The following is a 21,832-nucleotide window of genomic DNA, read 5'->3' as shown; positions in this document are numbered from 1 at the left end:
GAGGAAACCCATGCAGACACAGGGAGAACACACCACACTCCTCACAGACAGTCACCCGGAGGAAACCCATGCAGACACAGAGAGAACACACCACACCCCTCACAGACAGTCACCTGGAGGAAACCCACGCAGACTCAGGGAGAACACACCATACTCCTCACAGACAGTCACCCGGAGGAAACCCACGCGGACACAGGGAGAACACACCACACTCCTCACAGACAGTCACCTGGAGGAAACCCACACAGACACAGGGAGAACACACCACACTCCTCACAGACAGTAATCAGACCTGGGGATGTAACCCTGGACCTAAGGCTGAGGCACTAACGGCAAAGTCACTGTGCTGCACACAATAAAGAATGAATACTAAAAATTAAGCATGTTACTACAGTACAGTATTAAAACCCCAACACACACACACATTCTCGTCCAAACCAGTGGTCTTTTGAAGTCCCATATTAACTCCAGGGTCTGCAGTTTTTGGTGCTTTTATGTCAGAGATGCAGCAGACTTTAAACGTTTTAAGTTAATTACAGCTCTCATAAAAACAGACTTTTAAACCAACTGAGCACTGAATCACAAATTAAACCTTGAAAACACTTCTACAGTTAGATCCATAACAGAGAGGATACTCATCTCACCAAGTATCAATATCTGGCCAATATCCACAGAACATCCTAGATTGATACAGAAGGAAAAAACATGAATGTGATCCAGTACTGTAACAAATCTGCCCCGAAATAGCACTCAGTCACACTGAGGTAGCACAGTGCAGTGAGTTGTGTAGCTTAGTGGCTAACTCTGCTAGCTTCCATGCAGTAGAACAGAGTTTGATTCCCTCAATAAGCATGCTTGGGCAAGACACCTAACTTGATATTTGACATGTTTAACGTGATTCGAGTTGTAAGTCACTGTAGGTAAATGTAGATAATGTAATGTAATATAATGTATGTATAACACCACTACTCCAAGTGTGTTGAGCTGCATCGATGTTGCTTTAGCAGCAGTTCAAAAAGAAGTTGAGGCTGGCTTCAAATGTCAGCATGGTGACACTGTGTGACTGGAAGAGAGGGACTGGGAACAAACAAACTGGGGACGACAATATGGCAGCCTTTGTGGTTTCAAAATTGTACACAGCTACACGATAAAAAACAACTGGACTGTAGGCCACAGATTAACAACACCTTGCTCCACAATGTGCAATGTTCTTTAGAAGAAATCAGAGATTTGGGTAGTGAACCTTGCCCCATCTCAGCAGCCTGCCAGCCAAGCTCAACCCTAAAATAACGGACACAAACAATCTGTCCAGCGCATAATTAGAGCTCTCAAAAATCAAGGACCTTGTAACACAAGATATTGAAAATCAAACAGGATCTTGACCGCAATATCGAACATCTCATGAAACCTGAAAGTAGGTGTACTGCTAAATCTCTGTGAGAGATGTTATTGATCTGACAGCAGGTTTCACTGAGATTTCAACAGAAATTCCTAGACATTTCCAGTAAAAAAAAAATTAGGCCAAAGAGGCCTTGGAATAAACAACTCAGTGCATCATCCAGTGTATCACTTCCCTGAATCAACTCTGACTTCAGTATTTTATGATTCTTATTACTTAAGGCTTCAAAATCTTATGACTCATGAATCATCTCAGACTCCAAATCTTATGACTTCTGAATCAACTCAGACTTCAAAATCTTATGATCCTTTAAATCGACTCAGACTCCAAATCTTATGACTCATGAATCAACTCACATTCCAAAAGCTTATTATTAATGAACTGACTGTAAAATGTATAACTCATAAACCGTCTCAGACTTCAAATCTTATGACTCATAAATTGACTCAAACTCCAAATGTTTTGACTCACAAGTCAACTCAGTCTCCAAATTATGACTCATGAACTGACACAGACTCAAACTTATTAATTGATTTATTTAGACTCCAAACTCATATGACTCATGAGTCGACACAGATACAAAATCTTATGACTCATGAATCAACTCAAACTCCAAATTTAATGACTCGTGAACTGACAAACTTCAAATCTTACTCATGGATTAATTCAGACTCCAAAATCTTATGACTGATGAATCAACTCACATTCCAAAAGCTTATGATTAATGAACTGACTCTGTAAAATTTATAACTCATGAACCGTCTCAGACTTATGACTCATAAATTGAATCAAATTCCAAATGTTTTGACTCACAAGTCAACTCAATCTGCAAATGTTATGACTCATGAACTGACAAAGACTCAAACTTATTAACTGATTTATTTAGACTCCAAACTCATATGACTCATGAGTCGACTCTGATTCCAAATCTTATGACTCGTGAACTGACACACTTCAAATCTTACTCATGGATTAATTCAAAATCTTATGACTCATGAATCAACTCTGACTCCACTTATGAACTGACTCAAATTCCAAATCTTATGATTCCTGACTAGTCTTTGATTGATGTACTGATCTGATGCCAGTTAGTTTCAGGGTGATTCCAGCAGACCACATATGAGAGTGTCTGATATGCAGGATGTGAATGGACAACACAATGCGCCATATTCCTGAGCAATATATGAAGAGCTGAGAGATTTGGGTAGTGACCCTCCTCTCAACTCAGGAGCCTGCCAGTCAATCTCAGCACTGCAATAATTCAACTGGACCTTAATGGGCCAAACGCACTGAAGAGTCAGTCATCGATCATCTGTCAACAACAGCGGCACGGCTCTGATTGCCTCGACCCCCAGAGTCTGAGTGAGTCCAGCATCTGATGGACTGCTGCACTGAGTTTGGAGAATAATAAAACGCATGGAGAAGAGAGAGGCTCAGAGTCAGACTGTGTTTCCTTTTTTCTGTGAAAGCAGACAAGAATGTATTTTTAGATGTTGCCATGGAGCAACAAACGAGTATCGATGGAAGGAGGAAAGTATTTCAGCAGGACACGGTCTGGAACTGAAAGAACAGCGCTGTCAGTAGAGAAACCCTAATCAGATCCAAACGTCCTCATTTCAACACGAAGCCTATCATTCTGTGGATTCTTGCCTGGTCATTTTTATTTCATGACCAGAATATTTTCTATACTCTGAATTCAGGGCACCGCTCCAAGTTCAGAAGTCTGTGTGTACACTGGAGGCGTTTCACTCTCTGGGTTCACTCCAGGGCTAAAAGCCCCACAGCCAGCTTCTCCTGCCCTCATCCAAAATACATGAAAACAGGCTCAGTCCGACAGCGGCCTGCTCCAACTCATGCCAGATCAGCAGCTGAAGCTCTTGGGTTTCTGCCCCATTCGCTCTGAACTCAAACGCCTCTTTAGCTCCAATATATCACTCATGATTCTGTAACATTGGCAAAAAAAATAAGACGTGAAATCTAAACTTTATTTAAAATCTAAAGTTTCAGATTCTCAACTTGAATCGCACCAGTGGCTAACATGCTAACTCGTAAAGTCAGACTTCTTTAAAGTCATGCCTCGACTCCTACTCCAACGTCTTATGACTCAGCTTTTTTCGCAGACTCCAAAATGTTATGAATCATTAATTAACTCGTTCTGCAAAACCTTAAAACCCATGAGTTCTAACTCCAAAAAATCTTATGACACATGAATCGGCTCACGCTGCAAAATCATATTTAATTACAACACAGACTTACTTAAACTCGTGACTTACAAAATGACTCAGATTCCGTGATCACGAGTCAGACTTCAGACTGGGGCTCTTTTTAATGTTTAATGATAAAAATTCTGCAAAGAACAGTCCGTTAAAACAGCTATAACTGCGTTCCCTCTAGAGGACCTCATTTTTTTCACCTAAAAAAAAGAATCAAATGTGGACTTCAACTAGAGTCACCCAAGCTTTCGCTTGAACTGTGTACAGCTCATTCTAGAAATGTATTTAGATTAACGCCATAGTCAAATTCTGAGGGTGTGTCTCAATATCCACTGAGCTGCCTTACTCCCTACTGCCTACATAGGGAGCTATGTAGCTACACGTCACTATGATTAGCGAGGAATCCCACCTCCTGCTAACGTTACACATGTAATAATGGTTAAAAAGGAGTATGTTAAAACTAATCCAGAGTTAAATGTAGCAGGCTTGTTGAAACAATAGCCTGAGTCTGCATGGCTAGCTAGCATGCTAACTCACAAACACCCTCAATCTCCCCAACATAATAAAAACAACAAAATACAACTTAAAGAAATGAAAATAAATGCTAGCAAATGCTGACTACACACAGCTCACTACACTGAGTTTGAAGCCAATGCCACGTAACAGTGTCTTCAAAGTGTTTGCATGCCTCCCTCTCTCAGACAAACAGATTGGACACGCTCATATCAGGGGCTTCACTAATGCCACCAGCTCCATTATGTGCTCAGTGGGGGGTGAGAAAATTAATAAGTTGGGCTGATTTGATCTAACGGCGATGCTTTTCAGATGCCACTTGTCTCGGGCCTGGGACTCCGCTCGTCACTGGAACAGCGAGGGCTAGGTCCCCTGAATTATCCATGTCTGATTACAAGAGGCATGTGACATGTGGCGCTATATTTAAAGTGACAGATAATTGCTATCTTAGGAAGAGGGACGGTGAGCAGAAGCGTTTATGCTAATTTAGCAGTTAAAGTTAAATTAACAAGCATGTAAGCTTTGACCTGCCAAGCTCCCACCAATGCTGACGGAGCCAATACTTAGTGTGTGTGTGTGTGTGTGTGAGATCACAGATGGATAGGCTCAAAGCCAACTTCAGATACTCACTGCCATTTAGCCTCAAAGTCAAGCCTGCAGAGGATTCCCACACAAGCGCCTCATCGTTTTTTACTTCGCTGCCCTTTCATGTCTCGAAGTTTGTGGCTACTACAACTTCAGCGGACAGACATTCAGCTTGTGTAATCTCCATAGAAATGAAGTCAGTCTCTTTGGAGCAACTTCACATGAGTCTGTGGTCCGTGCCAAGCGTGGAGACTCCCACTGGTGCCCAGGAAAGGGCTGTGGAGCAGTGGAATCTGAGTGAAGGAAAAGCAGAGGAGGACAGTGTTGCTCAGAAGGGACAATGGAGAACCCGACAGTACACGGGACCCAGGCCCACACTGTAGACAGCTGGCAGCAGGCGAGCTGCTGCCAGAACTAACCGTGCTCTTTCCTGGTGAGCTGCATCTACACTTAACCATGCTCTTCTCAGCTTCTTGCCACTGCTTGCAGCCAGAGCTGGACTCCACAAGGCTCTCCAAGTCTTGGAGGAGGAAGAACAAGACGTGGGGCTAGACTTTCTCAGAGTGGCTCCCCAGGCAAATGTTGCTGCCATCATTGGGAGATCACCGGGTCAAACCCCTGTGACGTATGACCCTGCGCTCACATTGGCAGGGCTGCATCAGGACAAAGAAAGCAGTTGGTGCTCATTTACATCAATGAGAGCTAGCGAGTTCTGTCAACAGGAGGCAGAGCAAATACGGGCGATTCAAATGGGCACAGTCAGTGATTAATAAATTTGAGCAAAGATTACATTTATGCAAATTACGATAAATGCGACGCTAACCAATGAGAACCAAGCATGGGGAAGCCAGATTTACTCTGCAACTGTGAAGTATTTTCTTCCCCTTATTTGGTTCCTGGATATTTGTTCCTACTAGAGCTGGACTCCATTCACACGGAGAAATTGCCCGGCTGTTATTTGTATCAGGATTTGATATTCGGGGTCCCATTTTAAGAAGCAGCCTGTCAAACTGTGCTTGGTGAATCCTAAAATCATAGAGTAACAGCTCCTGCACCAGCCCGTGGTGCTCGGTCTGGGACTGAATATTTTTGTACACCTAGATAGAATGGCAAGTTATTTTTTTTACCGTGAATAGATGGCAGTAATCACCAATAACAAACCCAGCTGTCCTCTCATACTGACTGCACCGACAGAGGCGGAATTTACAGACAAGCAGTTTCCCTCCAGGATTTTAATGTTCAGCAGGAACATTGATCCCTGTCTGATTTGTGGTGTAAATCCGGTGGGAAGGGGTGTGATTTGTTCCCAGTCTGTAGCTACTACCCAGTAAAACATGGCATAATGCTATTGTGAGGATTTTCCTTTTCATCAGTAAAACCGAGGCAATAAAAGTTCATCCACAGGTGACGAGCGACCAGTGACTTGGTCGATAAGAGACGAAAAGTCATTTTGTGTGTGTGAAGGTATATATTTAAGGTAAAGTTAGCCTCAGTCCATAGAGTGCTCCGTCCCTCTGGGTGGGTAGGATGATCCTCCCTCCAGTCAATCACAACGCTAGCTAACGCAGGCATCAGGTGTGCTAAGCTCAAGCAAAGCTGCATTAGCAGTAACACGTAAAGAAGCCATAGCTGGCTTTGTGTGATTCAGAGGAAGCTTCGCTCAGCTTGGGGACAGTGTGTGTGACTGGCAGAGTCCTAGCTAACAGCGGGAATTGGCACTGACTTCAACCGGTTAAAAAAATGTTAAAACAGAAGCTAATTAATCATTACAAATGTTGGTGTCTTTTTCCACAGTCAATGCACATCCATGATTTCATTATTCAACAAAGTAGTGGTTCTTGTTCTGAACACTGTGTTATGAAGCAGGACGTCGATAGTAAGAGAAATTACTTGGAAAACTTGATCCACAAAATGCTGCCGAATGTAAGACTACCTCTAAATATTTCCACCTCTTCCCCCATTTTCTTCCTCCATTGAACATATGTTTGGTTAGAAAACAACGCAAACAAGCAGCCTCCAGTTAGCATTGTGAAAAACACAACACGCCAAACTGGCGAATGGTAGCTGCATTTATAAACATTAGCATTATTTACAAGATGTGTCATAGTTAGAGGGAGACGACGAGGCGGACGTAAATGCAAGGATTACTTATTAACACAAATGGAAGTAAACACTGTGCATATACTCTGAAAATAAACGCATGCAGGACATAGAAACACTGACTAGAACTGAACTGAAACAAACAGGAAACACTGGTATAGACAAAGACAAAAACACTCAAACACAAAAGCATACCTCAATACACAAACCCAGACCCAGATAACGAGAGGGCGGGGTAACAAAGGAGGCACAAGTGGAAACACTGACCACAAGGAGGGGTCTAAGGCGGGGCTAGGGCGGAGACAAGGGAGGAGACAGGAACCAAACACAAACAGAGCCATGTGTTCCTAGCACATGGCAACAAGGAAACAACAAAGCAGGAACACACGAGGCAGTGCAATAAAGTGACAATATGCTCTATTCCTGTAAATCTGGGGCTCCTTTTAAAATGGTTATCTTCTCATGTTTGGTTTGTCGTAATATTAACTGATACCTCAAATATGGAACCACTCTAAAGTCCTTAAATGATCAATAAAAACACAAAAGTGGTTGGTAGTGTGTTATGTAGCAGCTCAGTTCCGTACGTCACAGACTGGTGTGATCTAATCATTGTCCAGTTTCTTAGGTTGTATTTGTGCTGCTCACCTGTTGGTTACTGGTATTAAAATTATGCTGGTATCAAATTAATATTCCATATCTATCTAATAAAGTTTTATATTGTATGACAAACATTTAAGGTAGAATTACAAATTTCACATAAGAAGACCTCAAAGCAGAGCTTATAGCCCAATGGCTAACAATAATCTACAAGTGAGCGACGAGGCAGAGCAGCTGGATATTTCACAGTACGTCTACAGCTCAGTTATCATCTCGCTGCATCGAGTCAGAATACAAAGTAACTTTGGCCAATCAAAAAAAAAAAACGGCTTCAGACTTTAACTGAAGCGTCTGAGAAGATAAACTGTTAATCAGAGCGTCAAAGTGGTGCAACGGGTCAGACACAGGAACAGGACGTCCCTGAAAACATCTGCTGACAGCTGTAATGATTATCAGAGTAGTGTTTCAGTTTTACGTTATTACAGAACTCACACCGTTAGCTATCTCCAGCCTTGTGAAAGCTGTGACTAAGCTAAGTTCAACCATTTACAGTGGTTAGTAACTACAGGCCAATTTCCGTATTACCATTTTTTAGCTGAACTCCTGGAAACGTTTACATACGTTTAGCATTTTGAAATAGAAATGGTATTTTCCCCATTTTTTAATAGGGGCTTTAATTTTAAAGGCCATGCACCGCACTGAATCAATAGCAAATTAAGAAAAGTGGGTGGAGTTAGGGGGCACAGCAGGTAGTGTTGCAGTCATACAGTTCCAGGGACCTGGAGGTTGTGGGTTCGACTCCCGCTCCGGGTGACTGTCTGTGAGGAGTGTGGTGTGTTCTTCCTGTGTCTGCGTGGGTTTCCTCCCGGTGACTGTCTGTGAGGAGTGTGGTGTGTTCTCCCTGTGTCTGTGTGGGTTTCCTCCGGGTGACTGTCTGTGAGGAGTGTGGTGTGTTCTCCCTGTGTCTGCGTGGGTTTCCTCCGGGTGACTGTTTGTGAGGAGTGTGGTGTGTTCTCCCTGTGTCTGTGTGGGTTACCTCCGGGTGACTGTCTGTGAGGAGTGTGGTGTGTTCTCCCTGTGTCTGCGTGGGTTTCCACCAGGTGACTGTCTGTGAGGAGTGTGGTGTGTTCTCCCTGTGTCTGTGTGGGTTACCTCCGGGTGCTCCGGTTTCCTCCCACAGTCCAAAAACACACGTTGGTAGGTTGATTGGCGACTCAAAAGTGACCATAGGTGTGAGTGTGTGAGTGTGTGTTGCCCTGTGAAGGACTGGGGTCCCCTCCAGGGTGTATTTCCGCCTTGCGCCCAATGATTCCAGGTAGGCTCTGGACCCACCGTGACACTGAATTGGAAGCGGGTACAGATAATGGATGGATGGATGGGTGGGGTTAGCGGGAGAAGCCCTGAATTGGTTCATATTCTATCTTACGAAAGAGTCTTCTCAGTAAATACTAGCAGCTACTTTTTGTCCCCTGGTGATGTGTCTTGTGGTGTTCTACAAGGGTCCATACTAGGGCCTCTCCATTTCTCTCTATACAAGCAGCCATTAGATCAGATTATTAGGAAATATAATGAGCATATTTTGCACATGCTACAGCCCTCTATTCGTCATTATAGCATTTTATTATTTTTTTAATATATTTTAATGTAACTCGACTTTTATTTTGTTTTATTATTCTACCCATTGTGTTGTCTTGTGCATGCTTATCTTAACATACAGCACTTTGGTCAACAAAAGTTGTATTATAAATTTAATGTGGAAATAAAAAAAAATTATGGGATTCAAAATTGTAAGCCGTTAATGTTAATTCCGTAATTTCTCCTCCTGTATAATTTCTGATTTTTAATGTTACAATGGGGCATACATTTGCAATTCTACATTTGAGAAATGCAAAAACCCACCTGCAGAGTTCAAGACCAGAGCTCAGGGTTTGATTAATCGTTCTTATTCCTATATGACTGCTATCTTAATGTGTTCTTTGGTGTAAAGAGCTAAGAAAATCACAACCATCTAACAATTTATTTTTAAACACATTTTTAATGCTTTAAAATGATAAATAAGTGTGTGTTCAATTATCCTTTAATGAACATGAGCATGGGTACGTTTTTCACTCATCAGTGGGGCTGCTGTTCTCATCTTTCCCATCGCAGCGTGCACAGTGAAATAAAAAAGGAAACCATCGCGCTCGACACCACAGACGTCCATGCGGGTGAAACAGAGTCTGTTCCGCTGTGAAGCCGAGGAGGCGGCCGAGGGTCAGTGCCACAGCTTGTTAGATCGCTGGGAGGCTGAGGAGTGACTAAGCAATGGTGGCAGCAGGTGAGGGGAAGAGAGGCTAGTGTCACTGACCTCTGACACCACCTCATTACAGGACCACAATCCTCACTCTGGAGCACAACTGCTCACCTCACGCTGGCACACATCACACACACAAACAATCTCACTCTCTCTCTCTCACACACACACACACACACACACACCTGCAGACAACACTGACCACACACCTACCCAAAGTCCACCTTAATAAGATTACACACACACACACACACACACACACACACACAATTGCTGTAATAGAAACTGAGACAGAAGGAAGCCCTCAGCAACCCGTTGTAGCCTCGATATTGACATCCATCAACAGAAAATGTGAGACAGGCATAATGACCAGGGCAAATCAAAACTATTGGCAGGTCTGTGTCTCGCAGCCTGATGAATGACTTGGAAACAGCCACACTGTGGTATCTAATCATGTTTATGCTGCTATTATTCTTGCTAATACCTTGTGATGTTCGGCTTTGGAGTGACCACAACTTAAGCCGAGCCCCACGTGTCCCTCCAGCGTTGAGCAAACAACAGCTTTCCCTTCTGAGATTCTGGAAACCAAACAGCTTTTCATAGACGCATTGTTCTGTCTGGAGAGAGGAGGGAGCCGGCTGCACTGAGCCACTTAGCATTTTAAAAACAGGGCCCAGAGAATCAAAAACAAAGGATGTCTCAACCCTATCTCAGGCCTGTCAACTCCTGTTACGCCAGCAAAACACTCTCCACTCTAGTCCCAGAGAACTGTGAAAAACCTGATGAACGGCTGACAGGCCGCCACACGCAAACACGACACGTCAGCCACGACGCCACGTCCTGAGCTGCACAGCGTGCACACAGCGTCTCAAATCAAACGTCTCCCCCTCTGCACAGCTAGGGCCTTCAGTTCTGTCAGAACATCATCCTGTCCAGTTGTTGTCTGCTGTATTGATTTTGGTTTACACACAAGGGACTCTCACAACTCAAGGCTCTTGCTCCTCATTTGGACCATATCCCACTCTGTAAACGCAGGTGCAGACGCAGAATGCTTTGAACGCGGCCTTCTCAAAGTAGCCGAGGTTCTAAATATAAACGTTCTCTGCTTTAAGTCAATCCTTCCCCGAAATAAAGTCAATCAGCTGAGACCTGACTGCCCTCTGAAGCTGGCAGCGGATGAACAATGGCTGAGTCTATCTACTTTAAAGGGGACATATTCTCCTCCTTTTCCACAAGTGAACACACTCCTATCGCAAGCCCCACAGCAGTGTTCTCCCCCTGTGTAAACAGCCCTGTTCAGAACGCACCAGTTCCTTTAAATGATAATGAGCCGCTCGCTGTTCACCCCGACCCCGAGCGCACAGCAGTGAGGAGCGAGGAGCAGAAGCTCTGGTTTTTAGCCGTTTTCGCTCAGTTCTCTTTATTCTCCATTCTTGTTTTTTACGTCCCGTTAAAGACCCCACCAAACAACTGAGATCACACAGTGTGTATAATCCCCACAGAAATGCCTGAAATAAAATGGGAAGCTGTGGGGTACACCATGCTCAATGCCAAGCATAAGCTAGAGGCGTATAAAAGAGAATTCTCTGGAGTGATGGGACTTCATGAGTTGGTGACGTCACTGAAAATCTTCAAAAACTCTCCATAAACTTCTGGCCACATAGCGGAGTTTAATCCAGCTTCAGAAATGAAACAGAAACAGCTGGGGTCTGAAGACTTCCACAGCTAGCATGCTGCCTTGGCAGCTGAAAGTGTGACTAGATGGGGTACAGAGAATCTCTTGTGCGTCTGACCTCTATCTTGTCATCATTTAGAGATTAGGCTTTCCGCAGAGACACGGCGGGGATCCGGTTTGCTGCAAACATGGATATTCAGCTCAGAGGAGACGGGAGGAGATACAGCCAAACAGTTTGCTCTCTCTGCCTAGGCGTGCATTGCAGAGGCTCGTGTGCAGCATTTTAAATTCAGTACGTAACCTCTCATGTCAAAGGTTTAGGCTAATCTTAGCAAGAGTTTATATGCTGTTCCCCTCAAGCATGAGCTGCCGAAACATCAATAAATCTGAACATGAAGCCAACAGCCTTTCCAAAGTTTCTGGGAGCATTCAAACGCAAACTAAAGATGTGATTCTCTTAAAGTTATTGCAGGGTGATTGCAAAGATTAAGCCAATCCCAGGTGGTTGCTATGATGTTGCTAGGGTAATGCCAGGTGATTGCTATTCCTATAGGACGCCGATACAAATTCCAGGACTCAATTTTGGTTAAATTCATAACACAACCTCTAAATGTCTGCACTCTTAAAGAGAGGGTTCTTCAAAGGTTCTTTGGTCAAATCAGAGGATCTATTTGGAAAGGGTACAAGAACCTGGTTCTCTTTGCATTTGTTTGTGTAATTAGGACATGCCTAGGAATACTACCGTGTCACTGATGGTGCATTTAAAGACCTTTGCCCTATGTCATTAAACCCACACTCCAGAACAGTTCTTGTGCTCTCACAGTCTCACAGTCGTTTTCCACCAATTAGGACTGCTTCAGTTCCCATTCCCAAACCTAATTTCCACCAACATAAATTATAAATTGGCTCCAGAACCAGAGAAGTTGATTCTTCAGAGTGAACCATGATAGAGTCTGTAGGTGTTTTGAGATAAAGCAGCTCCAGAAAGTGCATAGAGCCTCAAATAAAGCATTAGGGTGCACTGGAGGTGGATGGTGTGTTGGGCAAAAGACCAGAGAAGCAGTTGGGACTGTGATTGTTTGCATTTTAAATTTGATTTCTGATTTGGAAATAAAACCAGGGAAATGCTCTGTTTTATCTGTGGTTGTCGTCAGTGCAACTTGAGGCTGTTGACAAGCTCAGCAACATGGTGCAAAACACTGTATCATATACACACTTGTATCTGGACCAACTTATACATCTAATAATAACAACAACAACAATCTGTTCCAAAGGGGTGTAAACGCAGGGGTCCAGTTCACTGGAGAACTCCAAGGTTCCAAGAATCTTGAATGGACTTCAAGAACTAGAGTTGCTTTGGGCTCTGAGTGCTGGATCTGCAGTGGACAAGTCTTTTGGAACCCCTAAAGAACTCTCTAAAGATCCTAACCTTCAGTGTCCCTCCAGCATGACCTTCCTGACAGATAATGAAGCTGAAGGCAGCAACCTTTTCATATTTTCTTAGAATATTGCGATGTAAACACTGTCCCAAGTTATGTCCATCTCCGCTGCCAGGCAAATGGGCAAACTGCATAGACAGCATAACCTACTTCTTCTGAACACTCAGCCCTTATTATGTTAAAGACTTGAAGAGAGGAGCTTGGTGGCTGGTCTCCAGGCCGGAGAGAGAGAGCAGGAGCTGCACACACTGTTCGGACAGGGCTGAGGCCTGCAGCATCCCCAGCAGAGCCAAGAGCCACAGCCCTACTGTGGGCTGAGCCTTCGAAACGACCACAGGCCGAAGCTTCTGGGGGCGTTTAAACACGATTACCCCCTCTGTTGAGATTTAAACAGCCACACAACTCATAAAATTAGGTTACACCCGACAGCAATGCTGCCTTACACTGGGAACAACTCTGTAGTATGAGACAGTGTATGTCCAAGTATTTTGAGTAGACACAGATGCTTCACTGTACAAAACCAGTGATTCCAATCTCTAAAGAAGCCATAGGCTGCTCTGGGACAGCTACACGTGACCTGAAAAGTGCTGCATGGTACCTTCACTACTCCACTCTACTCTGTCTGGTCCTGGGTTTCCTCTACCACTGCTCCCACCAAATGTAGCCAGTGATGTCTCAAACCCCATCTCTAACAAGAACAACAGGCTTTGGAAACCACAATAGTAGCAGCGGTAACGTTTAGCGGTGTTTACTCGTGGTGTATTGGTGTGTTGTTGTTGTTTGGGACTGAACACAGCTCCGTCATCAGTTCAGACAGACCAGTAGACCTTCCTTGTTGCAGCGTCCAGCTCTCGCTGTATTCTTTCATCGGCCACCGATCCAAGGAGCGTTTGAACCTCTTCAAAAGACCACGGCGTCATTTTACGAGCTGCCGTCGTGAGTCGGATAAAAACAAACGTGATCTCTGCTGCAGCTGGAGATTTTACAGATGGAGAGTTGGTGCTGGTCGTCTGCGTTGCGTGGCGTAGAGTGACGACTCTCTCTGGACAATCGGCGCTCTGCAAGGTTTACACGCCACGGTTTAGTCCCTACTCGACTCGCTCTGAACCACGAGAGAACAGCCACTAAAAGAGTTCCAGGTACTAAATTTACCCAATCGAAAAACAAAAAAGCTGAGTCAAGTAGTGCAGGTATCCTGCTGTGGAATAGTGCCATAATGTCACTATGACTTGCACAAGTATACATTTCTCCAGCATTGGGCTCTGCAGGGATGGAGCTCAATCCAACACTTTTGAGAGGAGTTGGGATCCAGACCTAATTATCCCACATCAGTACGCACTGGTGAGGGAAGCAGGGGAACGTGTTCTGCACGTATTTATAAATCTGGATGCTTTTTGCGCACGGTAGCGGAGGGCTAGGAGGGAGGGTATTGTGAGTGGACACATCAGATGCAGCCAAATATCACATCTCATTCTCGAGCCAATTCTTCCATAAAAATCTGCTGTCACCACAATTTAAATTTCAAGAAAGACTTCTTAAGACAAATGAATAGAACCATAAAAAAATGTACACATGGTTCAGACGGGATTATGGCTGTCAGTGCTTTCGAAAGCTCACAGAAGAATGAATGTAGTTGCTGCGGGGGAAAAAGTCCTGACTATTACCCATAATATCAGAACCCCATCCTGGACGAGCAGCTGTCCACAAACTTTAGTCCATGTAGAATATAATAAACAACGCTGGTGACTTCTGAACCTCTGGGGTATCCTAGCAGAAAGACGTTTGGACAAGATTATCCCACCAAACAAAGCTGTTCCCCCTTGTGTTTCAGGGTCTCACAGTTCCCATGGCAACCTGAAGACCTGAAGTAGTCCGTCCTTATACTCCACATCTGTATAAACACAGAGGCCGAGCTGTGAGAGATGGGCATAAGAGCTTCTCCATGTCTTTAGTGTGTTTCTCTCTCTCTCTCTCACACACACACGCACACACGCACGCACGCACACGCACACACACACACACACACACACACTACCTCAGCGAGAGACGAGAGTGTGGCATGTGTCAGTGTGACTGTTACAGACAGAGCGCATGCAGTGGCCATTCAAACAGAAAGATGTTCACACTGCGAGTTCCTGCTGGAGACCCTCTGGTCGCCCGACACCCTGCGTCCACATGCACAAAGTCACTCCACTAGATCAAAAATATCACCTTTAAAATCACAGCAGCTTTCTGCATGATATATATTTATTCACTCATTCATCTTCTCTAACAATTTCATCCTGATCAAGGTCACAGTGAGTTTGGAGAAGACCAGGAATCATAGCAGCAAGACAGAAACACACCCTGGAGAAACACCACAGCACCACAAACTCAGCCAGTCTCTCTCTCTCACACACACACACACACTCTCTCTCCCACCTGTGGACAATTTCACACACTCACACACACCAATACAGCACAAAACCAACACAACTGCAACACAACACAAAACAACAACACTACACTAAACACCACCACAACTGCAACACAACACAAAACAACAACACTACACTAAACACCACCACACAACTACACAGCAAAATTACACAGCGCAAAACACCACTGCACAACTACACAGCAAAATTACACAGCGCAAAACACCACCGCACAACTACAGAGCACAAATCACCACCGCACAACTACAGAGCACAAATCACCACCGCACAACTACAGAGCGCAAATCACCACCGCACAACTACAGAGCGCAAATCACCACCGCACAACTACAGAGCGCAAATCACCACCGCACAACTACAGAGCACAAATCACCACCGCACAACTACGCAGCGCAAATCACCACCGCACAACTACGCAGCGCAAATCACCACCGCACAACTACGCAGCGCAAAACACCACCGCACAACTACGCAGCCCAAAACACCACCGCACAACTACGCAGCGCAAAACACCACCGCACAACTACGCAGCGCAAAACACCACCGCACAACTACAGAGCACCTATCACCACCGCACAACTACAGAGCGCAAAACACCACCGCACAACTACGCAGCGCAAATCACCACCGCACCACTACGCAGCACAAAACACCACCGCACAACTACGCAGCGCAAAACACCACCGCACAACTACGCAGCGCAAAACACCACCGCACAACTATGCAGCGCAAATCACCACCGCACAACTACGCAGCGCAAAACACCACCGCACAACTACGCAGCGCAAAACACCACCGCACAACTACGCAGCGCAAAACACCACCGCACAACTACGCAGCGCAAAACACCACCGCACAACTACAGAGCGCAAAACACCACCGCACAACTACAGAGCGCAAATCACCACCGCACAACTACAGAGCACAAAACACCACCGCACAACTACGCAGCGCAAATCACCACCGCACAACTACGCAGCGCAAATCACCACCGCACAACTACGCAGCGCAAATCACCACCGCACAACTACGCAGCGCAAATCACCACCGCACAACTACAGAGCGCAAATCATCACCGCACAACTACGCAGCGCAAAACACCACCGCACAACTACGCAGCGCAAATCACCACCTCACAACTACGCAGCGCAAATCACCACCTCACAACTACGCAGCGCAAAACACCACCGCACAACTACGCAGCGCAAATCACCACCGCACAACTACGCAGCGCAAAACACCACCGCACAACTACGCAGCGCAAAACACCACCGCACAACTACAGAGCACAAAACACCACCGAACAACTACGCAGTGCAAAACACCACCGCACAACTACAGAGCACCAATCACCACCGCACAACTACAGAGCACCTATCACCACCGCACAACTACAGAGCACAAAACACCACCGCACAACTACGCAGCGCAAATCACCACCGCACAACTACGCAGCACCAATCACCACCGCACAACTACGCAGCACCAATCACCACCTCACAACTACGCAGCGCAAATCACCACCTCACAACTACGCAGCGCAAAACACCACCGCACAACTACGCAGCGCAAAACACCACCGCACAACTACGCAGCGCAAATCACCACCGCACAACTACGCAGCGCAAAACACCACCGCACAACTACGCAGCGCAAATCACCACCGCACAACTACAGAGCACAAAACACCACCGAACAACTACGCAGTGCAAAACACCACCGCACAACTACAGAGCACCAATCACCACCGCACAACTACAGAGCACAAAACACCACCGCACAACTACGCAGCGCAAATCACCACCGCACAACTACGCAGCGCAAATCACCACCGCACAACTACGCAGCGCAAATCACCACCGCACAACTACGCAGCGCAAATCACCACCGCACCACTACGCAGCGCAAAACACCACCGCACCACTACGCAGCGCAAAACACCACCGCACAACTACGCAGCGCAAAACACCACCGCACAACTACGCAGCGCAAAACACCACCGCACAACTACGCAGCGCAAAACACCACCGCACAACTACGCAGCGCAAATCACCACCTCACAACTACGCAGCGCAAAACACCACCGCACAACTACACAGCGCAAAACACCACCGCACAACTACGCAGCGCAAATCACCACCGCACAACTACGCAGCGCAAATCACCACCGCACAACTACAGAGCGCCAATCACCACCGCACAACTACAGAGCGCCAATCACCACCGTACAACTACAGAGCGCCAATCACCACCGCACAACTACGCAGCGCCAATCACCACCGCACAATTACGCAGCGCAAAACACCACCGCACAACTACGCAGCGCAAATCACCACCGCACAACTACGCAGCGCAAATCACCACCGCACAACTACGCAGCGCAAATCACCACCGCACAACTACGCAGCGCAAATCACCACCGCACAACTACAGAGCGCAAATCACCACCGCACAACTACGCAGCGCAAATCACCACCGCACAACTACAGAGCGCAAATCACCACCGCACAACTACGCAGCGCAAAACACCACCGCACAACTACGCAGCGCAAAACACCACCGCACAACTACGCAGCACAAATCACCACCTCACAACTACGCAGCACAAAACACCACCGCACAACTACGCAGCGCAAAACACCACCGCACAACTACGCAGCGCAAAACACCACCGCACAACTACAGAGCGCAAAACACCACCGCACAACTACAGAGCGCAAAACACCACCGCACAACTACAGAGCGCAAATCACCACCGCACAACTACAGAGCACAAAACTCCACCGCACAACTACGCAGCGCAAATCACCACCGCACAACTACGCAGCGCAAAACACCACCGAACAACTACGCAGCGCAAAACACCACCGCACAACTACAGAGCACCTATCACCACCGCACAACTACAGAGCACCAATCACCACCGCACAACTACAGAGCGCCAATCACCACCGCACAACTACAGAGCGCCAATCACCACCGCACAACTACGCAGCACCAATCACCACCGCACAACTACGCAGCACCAATCACCACCGCACAACTACACAGCACAAAACACCACCGCACAACTACACAGCACAAAACACCACCGCACAACTACACAGCACAAAACACCACCGCACAACTACACAGCACAAAACACCACCGCACAACTACGCAGCGCAAATCACCACCGCACAACTACGCAGCGCAAATCACCACCGCACAACTACGCAGCGCAAATCACCACCGCACAACTACAGAGCGCCAATCACCACCGCACAACTACAGAGCGCCAATCACCACCGCACAACTACAGAGCGCCAATCACCACCGCACAACTACGCAGCGCCAATCACCACCGCACAACTACGCAGCGCCAATCACCACCGCACAACTACGCAGCACAAATCACCACCGCACAATTACGCAGCACAAATAACCACCGCACAATTACGCAGCACAAATCACCACCGCACAACTACGCAGCACCAAACACCACCGCACAAACACACAACACAAATCACCATCGCACAACTACGCAGCACAAACACCACCAAACACAGCCAATCACAACCAACCACAAAGCAACACATTCCAAAACAGCCAAATAAAACCCAGCACAGCCAACCACAACCCAACACAACCAAACACAGCCAACCACAAAGCAACACAACCCAACACAAACAAATACAACCCAACACAATCTAATCCAACACACACCAACAGAACACCAACACAACACAATTTAACCCAACACACACCAACAGAACACAATTTAACCCAACACACACCAACAGAATCCAGCACACCAACACAGCACAACCTAACCCAACACACACCAGCACTGCACAATCTAACCCAAAACACACCAACAGAACACCAACACAACACACACCAACAGAATCCAGCACAACCAAACCCAACACACACTAGCAGAAAACCAACACAACACAAACTAACCCAACACACACCAACAGAATCCAGCACAACCAAACCCAATACACACTAGCAGAACACCAACACAGCACAACCCAACCCAACACACACCAACAGAATCCAGCATATGACCAACACCAACAACACAACACACACCAGCAGAACACCCACACAGCACAACCTAACTCAACACACACCAATGATTCCAGCATACCGACCCACACCAACACCACCCAACCTAACCCAACACAGCAACAACACAACACAACCTACACAACACAACCCAATCTAACCCAACCAGTCTCACACACACCAGAAGAACACCAACACAGCACAACCTAACCGACCCACACCAACAACACAACACACCCAGACAGCACAGCCTAACTCAACACACACAAACAGAACCCAGCACACCGACCCACACCAACAACACAACACACACCAACACAGTACAGCCTAACTCAACACACACCAACAGAACCCAGCCCACTGACCCACATGAACAGAACACCAACAAACCCAGCACACAACACACACTAACACAGCACAACCTAACTCAACAGAACCCAGCACACTGACCCACACCAATACAGCACAATCAACCCAACACACCAACAGAATCCAGCACACCAACACACACCAACACAGCACAACCAACAGAACCCAGCACACCAACACACACCAACAGAACAATAAGACACCAACAGAACAATAAGACACCAACACAACCCAAAACAGTCCAACATCAACAGTCATAACCCAACATAAACAGCAACACAACACATCAAAACACAGCAACATGACCACCGCTCAACACACACAAAAAGTTAAAATCACTATGAACTACTCTCAAATTAATGATTTCACATCTCACTCAAATATGATCTAATGTCTCACTCCTACCTCCAAACACCATTTAACACAACACAAACACAAGCTGAAACTAATCCAATAAACCCAACACGCACCAACACAAACTAACCCCATCAAAACAAACGACAGCCACACAACCACAACACAACAACAAATCTAACCTACAAGCACACATCAACACAAACCAATCCACCACAACAAATGACAGCAACAAACACAACACGCCACAACCCATCAACACAAACATAAAAAGCCTAATCAAAGGCAAAGAAGAGCCAAAGCTGCACATGGTGCTGAGATAGTGACAAAGGACAGCAGCGAGGGATGGAGTGGATGAAACTGTACTCTGTGTTTGTGTGTGTGTGTGTAATGTGTGGTCATGCGACTTGGTTTTCACTGTGTGCATATTTCTATTCTCTTTTATTAACATATTTATTTCAATCCCTAATAAAAGCCAGTAATAACGTTTAACACTGTGTTACTGCATCTCTCTCTCTCTCTCTCTCTCCGCCTGAATCAAGATGGCAGGCTACAAAAGACAGATTTAACGTTAAAATCACCAAGAACACAGAGGGGAAAGTGGAGTGGAAATGAAGGAAGCTCGGTGTAGCAGCGGACTGTAAACATGGAGCTTTAATCTCACCCTAATGGCAGAGGCAGGAGTCCTCCTCCTCCTCCTCCTCTAGGGCTTCATCCTCGGCTGTGCTCAGCTGATGCTCTGCTGCTGAAGCCCGTGTCTCTGTGCGGAGAAGTCTCTCGGGCTGTTCATGGAGAGGAGTCACAGGCGTTATTTCCGAGGAGAGGGATGCACATTATATCACACGCCTCACACACAGGTCGCGGGACCGATAGCGTTGCTAGGCAGCCGTCATTTCCCGCGACTGCACTCCGTTCTCTTTATTTTCCGGTCTCCCGGAGATGCACGGCTCCTCTCCATCACCCACGGGCTCTGTATCCCGAGAATGAGTCCGTATCTCGGCGTTGCTTCTCCGTACGCCCCTCATAAACCTCTCTCTCTCTCTCTCTCTCTCTCTCTTTCTCTCTCTCTCTCTCTCTCTCTCTCTCTCTCTCCCCCCACCATCCACTACGGAGAGTCGGAGGGCTCAAGCTCTTCCACTGCGCTCTCCCTTCGCTAGGGGCAGTGTCGAGCAGCTGTAGTCACTCACATAAGAGACCCGCGGGACATTAAACAATTCCATAAAATAAATAAACGTTTTATTTAAAGGGGACAAATCATATTCGACACAGTTCTGCATTGTAGTTACTTTGTTTTATTAATAATTTGTGTTGTGTCTCTGTTTGTGCAGGCAGCTACTTTGTGTAGTTCTAGGTTAGCGCAGGTAACTGATTTGTGTAGGTCTGTGTTAGGGCATACAGCTACTTTGTGTAGGTCTGTGTTAGGGCATACAGCTACTTTGTGTAGGTCTGTGTTAGGGCATACAGCTACTTTGTGTAGGTCTGTGTTAGGGCATACAGCTACTTTGTGTAGGTCTGTGTTAGGGCATACAGCTACTTTGTGTAGGTCTGTGTTAGGGCATACAGCTACTTTGTGTAGGTCTGTGTTAGCGCATACAGCTACTTTGTGTAGGTCTGTGTTAGGGCATACAGCTACTTTGTGTAGGTCTGTGTTAGGGCATACAGCTACTTTGTGTAGGTCTGTGTTAGGGCATACAGCTACTTTGTGTAGGTCTGTGTTAGGGCATACAGCTACTTTGTGTAGGTCTGTGTTAGGGCATACAGCTACTTTGTGTAGGTCTGTGTTAGCGCATACAGCTACTTTGTG

At 46.1% G+C, this 21,832-nt stretch overlaps 1 protein-coding gene across 2 annotated transcripts in view; it reads right to left on the bottom strand.

Annotated features, from left to right (window-relative positions):
• The window catches only part of b4galt2 (UDP-Gal:betaGlcNAc beta 1,4- galactosyltransferase, polypeptide 2), a 207,017-nt gene extending 185,982 nt beyond the window's left edge, over window positions 1–21,035 (bottom strand). For both annotated transcript variants that reach the window (XM_066681709.1, XM_066681712.1), the window contains exon 1: window positions 20,693–21,035. The gene's annotated coding sequence lies outside the window, so the exon portion shown is untranslated. The remainder of the gene's footprint in view (window positions 1–20,692) is intronic.
• Between the last annotated feature and the right edge of the window lie 797 nt (window positions 21,036–21,832).

This window comes from Hoplias malabaricus, chromosome 9, assembly GCF_029633855.1.
Source record: "Hoplias malabaricus isolate fHopMal1 chromosome 9, fHopMal1.hap1, whole genome shotgun sequence".
In the NCBI taxonomy this organism is placed as follows: Eukaryota; Metazoa; Chordata; class Actinopteri; order Characiformes; family Erythrinidae; genus Hoplias; species Hoplias malabaricus.
Note: the sequence above shows the minus strand (reverse complement) of the source record. Positions and strands in the feature narration are given on the sequence as shown.